We start from the raw sequence: 9,437 nt of genomic DNA, 5'->3' as shown, positions 1-9,437 counted from the left end.
TGGGCCGCCTTCCTCAAACTCTCAATCAAGCCTCCATCTCCCTTCTTCTAAAAAAGGGTAAGGATCCGTTAACCTGTACCTCTTATCGTCCAATAAGTTTATTAAATGTTGATTTTAAATTGTTATCTAAACTATTAGCATTACGCTTGGAATCCTCCCTCCCCTCTATAATTTCCCTGGACCAAACAGGGTTTATTCGAAATAGGCACTCTTTCTCCAACCTTAGACGTTTGTTCAACGTACTCTACAATGTCTACCCCTCCAACACTTATGAAGCCGTAATATCACTAGATGCCGAAAAGGCATTTGATAGAGTGGAATGGGATTACCTCTTCTATGCCTTGGAGAAATTTGGTTTTAAAAATAATTTTATTTCATGGGTTAAGTTGCTTTATTCAGCTCCGCAAGCTTCAGTCAGGACAAACAATATTCAATCAGAATATTTTCGCCTATATCGCTCTACTAGGCAGGGCTGCCCTTTAAGCCCCCTTTCATTCGCTATCGCCATCGAACCTCTCTCGATAGCCCTTCGGGCTAACCCCCTCATTACAGGCATATTTAGAAATGATACTCAGCTCAAAGTTTCCCTTTACGCGGATGACCTCCTTTTATATGTGTCCAACCTGTCGGTCTCAGTTCCCGCTGCTCTTGCCACCCTTCAGTCATTTGGTCAATTATCTGGATATAAATTAAATCTAAGTAAAAGTGAGATATTTCCCATTAATCCTGCTGCTAAGCTGTACCCCCTGGAAAATTTCCCCTTTAAAATTGCTAGTTATAGTTTTGTTTATCTTGGAGTTCATGTTACTCGCAAATTTGAAGACCTTTACAAGGCTAACTTTGTCCCCCTTTTGATTCGAATCCAGAAAGACTTTGAACAATGGTCTCTACTCAGTCTTTCTTTGGTTGCACGTGTCAACTCTGTTAAAATGAATATACTCCCAAGACTCTCTTACTTGTTCCAGTGCATTCCCCTCTTTCTCTCTCAGTTTTTTTTCCGTAAGCTAGATAGCTTGATTTCAGATTTCATTTGGAATAAGAAAGTTCCCAGGCTATGCAAACAATATTTGCAAAGACCAAAACTACTGGGAGGACTAGCTCTGCCAAATTTGAAGTTTTATTACTGGGCCACCAATATTAGGATTCTTAAATACTGGCTCCAATATGAGGCTTTTGATCCTCCTCCAACATGGCTGGTCATGGAGGCAAGGTCAGTAGGTCCTGTCTCCTTGAAAGCCTTGGTGCACTCCCCTATTCACTCGCCCACTCTCCCTTACACCAAAAATGTGATTGTTAAGACCTCACTCAGGATCTGGGTCCAGTTTAAGCGCTACTTTGGTCTACAGACATTCTCCATTTATGCACCCCTAGCAGCCAACCATGCTTTTCCTCCTTCCCTCATAGACGGTGTTTTTCAACGGTGGTCAAATTTGGGTATTCATAACTTTAAAGACCTGTATATTAATAATGTCTTTGCTACTTTTCAGCAACTTTCAGATAATTTCTCACTCTCTAAGCAACATTTCTTTAGATATTTACAAGTTCGCAGCTTTGTTCATGGCACGTTTCCGAACTTTCCTAATTTGCCCTCAGATTCAGCTGTGGACAGTTTCCTGACACCTATCCCTTCTCTTAAAGGCTCCATCTCATATATTTATAATCAAATTAACAATTTACGTTCAGAGCCCCTAGGCTTAATTAAGTCTCACTGGGAAGAGGACTTGGGAGCTGCAATATCAGAGGAAGTTTGGACAGAGATTTTGAGACGGGTACATAAATCTTCTATTTGTGCAAGACATAGTCTTATTCAGTTCAAAGTTGTACACCGTACCTATTATACAAAGGCTCGACTGGCTAAAATCTATGAGGGTGTGTCTCCAACTTGTGATAGGTGTAAGCAGTCTCCAGCAAACCTTATTCATACACTCTGGCATTGTCCGTCTCTATATAATTATTGGACTGAGATCTTCAATACACTGTCAGAGATAGTTGGGGAGGAAATAAAGCCAAATGCTTTGAGTGCACTATTTGGGGTTGCTCCCTCTTCCCTCAGTACGTCCAAAAGGGATGTGCTGGGTTTTGCTACCTTGTTAGCCAGAAGACTGATTGTAATTAATTGGAAGTCAACAGCGCCACCCCACCATGCCCGCTGGATTAGAGACACCCTTCATTTTCTTAAATTAGAAAAAATCAGACTCTCTTTATCGGGCTGCTCCAGAAAATTTGAGAAACTATGGGGCCCATTATTACAACTTGTTAAGATGATGGAACTTCCACTTACCCCTGACTGAAATAAAGGCAGATTTGTTACTTCTGTCGAGGGTAACATGCCGCTAAGCTTATTTAAGAGGTCTGTCGCTATCTCAATTACCTGACTGGTGTACCTGTTTTTTTGGGGTTTTTTTGTCTGCTGTCTATATATGTACATATATATATATATATATATATATATATATATATATATATATATATATATATATATTATTTTTTTTTTATTTATTTATTTTTTTACTTTACTTTATTTAACAATTTTCTATTTAATTTTTTATACTTTAATTTATGTTTGTTTATGGCTGTTCGGGTTCTGTGAATTGTTCGGGTATGCAGCTATGCTTCAATGATCACTTTTGTTTTCTGTTTGTTTTTTTCTATAAGAAAAATGGCTTTACTCTTTATACATGTTTTAAGACAATTGTACTTATCTGAAATACCCAATAAAAAAAGTTTGAAAAAAAAAAAAAACTTTCCAATGCATGGATTTATGAGTAAAGATCCTATTTGAACTACTGTAGAAGTTTGATACCAATCCAGGCATCATTAGTGGGGTCATTTACCAGATACACTGGTGGTCCCGTTAGCACCTGGTGGTCCCGTTAGCGCCTGTGCTAAGACATTCAGCTAATGGATCTAACTCCTTTATTTTATATTAGATAGACGTCATGGTGCATATGACGCTAGGTCGAAATTACGCCGAACCATTGTTTTAGTTCTTCTTACTTGAATTTTATTTTGAAATTTGGAGAGATTTTGGGAGCAATACTCTGGATGTATTAAAGAAATGTTAAATAAATATTGAAATTAGGGCTGTCAAACGATTAATTTTTTTAATCGCGATTAATTGCAGAATTCCCATAGTTAATCGCGATTAATCACATTTTTAATTGCATGTTTAACCCTTAAACAGTGTTGTGTTATAAAATTTGAGAGTTTAAGCCAGTTTCTGTTCTGTTCAGTTAAAGTGCTGTTTTTCCCGAGTGTCTGTGAACGCGTCTTGAGAGTGAGACTTGCAGCGTGCAGGTGTGTTGTTGTTGTTAGCCTCTGAGAAGAAGACGACAGCACATGTGTGGCTAAGGAGCTACTACATTAGGTTTGGTTGTTTTGGTGTTGGCTACGGCCCACAGTAGACTGTATAATAAAAAGGAATAAAGAGCCAGCTAAACCGGCTAACGTCTCGGTGTTTATTGAGGGACGTTACAATATATTAAAAATATGAGTGGAAATATTTTACTTACATCTCATTTTCCATCCCTGCCTGTTGAAGGGTTTAAATCCTATTATTTTACATTTCAAGGCAGTTTTAAGCCCATAATGTAAAGCATTTCTTACCAGAGTGTCTTAACTGGGAATCAATCACGGCTCTGCTGCACACTTCAAAACGCTTGGCTGCACCTGGGTGTTTAGCGTGGAGGTGCTAACTCAAACTCCACGTACTCCGGTGGTAGTTAAACTCCGTTTGACACAGGTTGCATTTTACTTTTGACTTGTCAACTGAAGCGTCTGGAAGTGTTTTAAAGTTAAACAAGCCGTTCAAAAGTCCAGTAGCTCTCTTACTTTCCATCAGCGCGGTAGGTTTACTGCAGGAGGCCACTTCAAAGCATAGCGCTACAGCTAGAGGAGCCGTCTACGGGGGAGTAGAAGGGACAAAAAGACTTGCAAAATTAAAATGCGATTAAAAAATATTAACGCGTTATGGATTGCATTAATGTAATCGCGATTAACGCGCTAACGCTGACAGCCCTAATTGAAATGTTATAATAAATCAATGTTTTTTGATATTCATAATGTGTAAATTGCTTTAGTCATCAAATAATGGGAAAATAATTGATAATCAAAAAAATAATCGTTTTGCCCAGTCCTAGATTAGTTATCAATCAAATGGTGGACAAGGGCAAATTAAAGCTGGGTTTTATTTTTATTTTCTATTAAATGTGAGCCAAAGGATGATGGGTTAATACTGCTGTCAGTAGATTTGGTCCCTGCCCCTATTGTATAGGATAGGTCAAACGCAGAGGTTAAAATTAATTTCAATGTATGAGTTCAAAGAAATGACAATGAAGGAATCTTAATCTAAAATGATTAAAACTATATAAACACAAAGGCAGTTTTTCTCACAGGGCTGCTGTCGGTCAGCACATCACCCCCACACTCAAACAGCTGCACTGGCTTCCAATTAAGTTCTGCATCACTTTTAAACTTCTTCTCCTCGCCTATAAATCTCTCCATGCCGCTGCACCCCAGTACCTAACAGACCTTCTCCACGTCTACCACCCTTCACGGGACTCTGCTGACTTGGGCCTCCTGTCCATCCCCCACACCAGAAGGCAAACCTTTGGGAGCAGGGTCTTCAGTGTGGTAGCTCCTACACTGTGGAACTCGCTCCCTCCTAACATTCGCCTAGCACCAACTCTGGACTCTTTTAAATCATTGTTGAAAAGGCACTGGTTCCTGCAGGCGTTTGCCGGCTAAATGTGTGTTTCTTGTTATTGTGAAGCGACCTTGGGTTTCATGAAAGGCCCTATACAAAATAAAGTTATTATTATTATTATTTGGATGTGATGTCATGTTTGTCTCTTCCTGTGACTGACCTTCTGATCCTGAGGTGATGTTTGATAACTTCTTCACCAGATCATTCCTGCTGATTGTCTTTAAAACGCTCTTCATCACCTCCACAGCTCCACCTAGTTCATATTTCTGCACCATCAGATCCACCACGTCCCACCTCTCCTCTGCCGTCTCCAGCTGGCTCTCTTTGATGGGTTTAATGTTGCCCAACTTTTCTTCCTTCAAAGACCATTTGAAATTCTCAAATTCATTGACTTTTAAGTCATCCAGGATGTTGAGCAGGTCCCTCTTCCTCATCTTGACTCTATGTTAAAATCAGAGAACATTGATAAGAGAACAGATGTGTTTCTGTCAGTCTGCCAATAGAAACTCATTGTGTGTTTGTACTGGATCTGACTCAGCAGGATTTTAATAGTAGGATACATATGTGATTTAAACTACTGTTAAATCAATCTGCTTCAAAACTGTCAATAAAATGATCTTATAAGTGATCAGTAAGCCAGCAGTTCCCCAATAAAGTGAAACTAGTGAAACATGGTGACTGTCCTCCTGTAATATCTCACTGTTTCATCCTTCCTGTCTGTCTCTACTTATGATCAACCAGCTTCTAGTCTGAATGATGCTGATAATAAGTTATTTCTCTTTGAGAAGATCAATAAACTCAGCAGCTTCACTCTGTGATTTTAGGATTGTATGAAGAGTTTTGAGAACTCAACACCTTTTGGAGCTTTTTCTGTTGTACAAATAAGAAACACAGTTCAGGTGTTTGTGTCAGAACTGGACCTTTTGTTTCTAACTGCTGATGCTGAACCCTCCTTAAGACTTTCATCATTTCAGCTCATATTCTACTTTTACTACATTTTCATAAACATGTTGAAATAAGTCTGAATATCAGCTCTGTGCTTCTTCTTGTATCTACAGCTGATAACATGTGAGAATAAAGAGATCTGAACTTGTAAATGTGTAAACTGTGAATGAATATGACACATCCTGAATATGAATCTCCTGTAAACTCACAGTGTGTTTGTAGAGTCTGAAGCATGCATGTAGTCTGACTGAATCATTTACACACATTTCTATGAGCTGCACAGCTTTGATAAACACATCAGCTGACTCTTTATATTAAGATGCTGAACCTGCTGCAGAAGATCTTCACACTAAACTAATAAGTGATGGAGATGGTTTAGTAGAGTGTGTGTTGGTTCTTCAATAAGATATAAAAACTGAATCATCTTCAGGTCAGTTTAAATAGAAACAGTCTCTTACTTTGTGTCTGAGGGTCCAGGTTCATTACTGAAGTTTAGAGGATCATCATCAGACTGCTCACTCTTCATCAACACAGCTGGATGTTAGAGACTCTGCTCCATCCTCATCATCTGGAGTCTGAGAGGTAAACCAGTAACACTGGAGACACACACACACACATACACAGTATAAATAAACCCAGTCCTGCCTCTCAACTTAGTAGCTTCTTATTAGTTGACATGACTTTAACTACAACCATGTGTGTTTTCTAGTCATCACAAAGAGAAACTTTGACTCTGGTTTAAATCCAACAAACAGACTTCAGATAAACATGTGTGTGCTTCTTAACTGTGACTTCTCTCTATTTAGAGCTCAGCAGTGAGTCACGTGACATCGCTGTGAGGACGCACAGACCAGGAAAACAACAACAGGAAACAACATTTCAAAACCTCAAACTCTGTCATTTCACATTTTTCTGACAAACTTTAATCAACTAAACAATGAATGTGATCAATAATCATCAGATTGATCAATAATGACAGTAATCATTATCTACAGTCCGAATATTAACACTCACCTGCCTCACCCTGTTTTCCTCCTTCTGCTCTGATGACTGTACAATGGAGTCAGTCTGAATACTTTCAACTTTACTTCCTGCATGTCTGCACCTCCCTCTTTCTTCTTTAGTGGATGTCACATGAGTGTAATTTGAGAGCTTTGTGAAGTTTTCTGACTGTTGGTCTGCTGCTTGGTACAAACAGACACAAAGACTTCCTCATTGTAGTAAAAACACTTAGTATAAAAAGAGGACTGTGAAAGGACCGAACCAGCAGGGGATTGGACTGCTGCTCACTGAGACACACAGCACCTGATCAGCAACAAGAAAAGAAATGATTCATAAAAGCATTATTGCTATTATCATTATCATTGTATTATTATCATCACTATCAATATAATTATATTGTTATTATCATTATATTATTATTATCACTATTTATATTATTATGACTATTATAATTAATAATACTGTCATCATTATCATTATTACTATTATTATTTTTATTATCACTGTAAGGTTAAGTAGCAGAACTTTGAAATATTTCAGGTATGTGCAACACCATGAAGAATCCCCTTAGAAAAATATTTATAACAATATTAAGAAGACCTGTCTTTCATGAATCAAGCCTATGGGAGCTAAAACCTCTGAAAGACAACTGTTCTGCACAGTTTCTTTCTTGTGCTGCCACTCTGGTACTTACGTGAAGTCATTTTTGTAATGTGATTTCAGTAAATAATGCAGGCGGTGAGTTCCAGTGCTCTGAAAAGAGGCCAACGTGGAAGTAACTTAGAACTGCATTTTATCAAAAGGCCACCAGGGGGCGACCGTCTCTATACAAGTCAATGGAGAAGTAACTTAGAGCTGCATTCTATCAAAAGGCCACCAGGGGGCGACCGTCTCTATACAAGTCAATGGAGATTTCGCCAACTTCTCACTTGATTTCTAACCTCAGTAAACGTTTTCAAAATGTGTTTATGGCCTCAATCGCTAGTAGCTAGTAGCTCTTACATCCGTACTGCCTCTGCTAACCCTGTACCAAGATGGCGGCGCTTTAGGGACGCCTCTCCACAGTCAACGCAGCGTCTCTGTGTCTATTTTTTTCCTTTTCTTTATTGAGAGAAGAGCATACAGACAGTATACAATGAACAGCATACACGTAAGACACTAAATAACAGAAGAGCCAGGGGTAGTTATATTAAACAACAATGTTGAAATGGGTACATATATTTAATGTTTTAATAGCCTTTTGATTAGTCAAATTATCAAGCAACTTAAAACAATGCCCGATTTCTTTCAGAAAAACAACAAAACAAGGTTCTTTCTTATTAAATTTACTCTTATGAATATAACATTTTGCCAGAAATAAAATCAAATTAATTAATAAATAACATTTTCCTTCCTTCTTAGGATAGCCTAATCATGGATGCCAAACACAACATTTTCCCAGAGTAGAAGGAAATCTTTGAGGAGATGATCAATAATAAATCTGCTGAGGTCTACCAATCATTTCTGGGTGTAAATTGCAAAAAGAACAGTTTGTGTTAATGTCTTTTTTAAATTTCTGCATATAATGGTTGGCAGGGTTGTATTTGTAGATCATTTTAAAAGACACATTACTAACCTTGTTTACAATTAAAAATGTGTGGGGGAGCATCCAAACTTCCTTCCAATTAATATTATTAACAAAGCGGCTCCAGTATATGTCTATGATTGCAACTACTGAGAAAAAAAGCTCGAGTTACGTCACCTCACACAGTAACTGGAGCTCCCCCTGCTGGCCTGTGGCGAATATGATCATATAGTTCACTAATAAAGTAACACTGCTAAGGAGAGAGAAGCAGCATGGAAGAAATTAAATTGCTGCCCGAGTCACATTTCCGTAATGCGTTCAGTATCACAAAACATCAACTTCAACTTTCTCCTTATTAAAATAACTAAAGAGCTCGCGTGGGTTGAAAAGACTTCAATGATCTCCCCTTCTCATCATGAGTTCAACTCACCTGTCTCTAATTACTCTTTCATTCATAGGATCTGTCACTCCTACCTCCCTACCACACATGCAATACTTATTAAGACCAGCAGGGGGAGACTAGGGGAGATTATTAAAACAGCATTTGTATGAGAATGATTCTGTCTGGAGCTTTTTGATTTTGTATTATTTGTATATACTGATATTATGTTATCGGCTTATTATATCAAAAAATGGGCAAATATATTACATTCAGCTGCTACAGGTCAGCAAGATAAATAGTAGGAAACAAGACACGTTTGAGTTACAGTTAAAGTATAGCATTGACTAATGAATATTTTCATTACTACAATAATCGGTTAACACTTTTCAAGATATTTAAAGTTTAAATTTGATGTATAAATGGATATTTAAAATGCATTATCTGTCCAAGGGGAAATACACACACACAAACAGAGACAGAACTTTAGGATAGAACTAATAAAGTCTAACTGCGACTACTTCATTTCATTATTGATTCATCTGTTCATTATTTTCTTGATATTCCTTTCTTCCCCTAATTGATTAATCAATATAATGTCAGAAAATAGTAAATATGTTTATTAGGTACTCAGAATTTAAGATGTGTCTTCTAAAGTCTTGTTAAAGTTTTGTTTAAATGCACAAAAAACCAAAACACAGTATGTTTGATATTTTTGTGCCCCCTGGTGGCCTAAAATAAGACATGCAGCTTTAGGTACATATATAGTGATTCATTTTTTTCACCACTTAACCCTCCTGTTGTGTTCGAGTCAAGGAAGGAAGGGAGGAAAGGAGGGAGGG

The sequence above is a fragment of the Scomber japonicus genome, chromosome 23 (assembly GCF_027409825.1).
Source record: "Scomber japonicus isolate fScoJap1 chromosome 23, fScoJap1.pri, whole genome shotgun sequence".
NCBI lineage: Eukaryota > Metazoa > Chordata > Actinopteri > Scombriformes > Scombridae > Scomber > Scomber japonicus.
Note: the sequence above shows the minus strand (reverse complement) of the source record.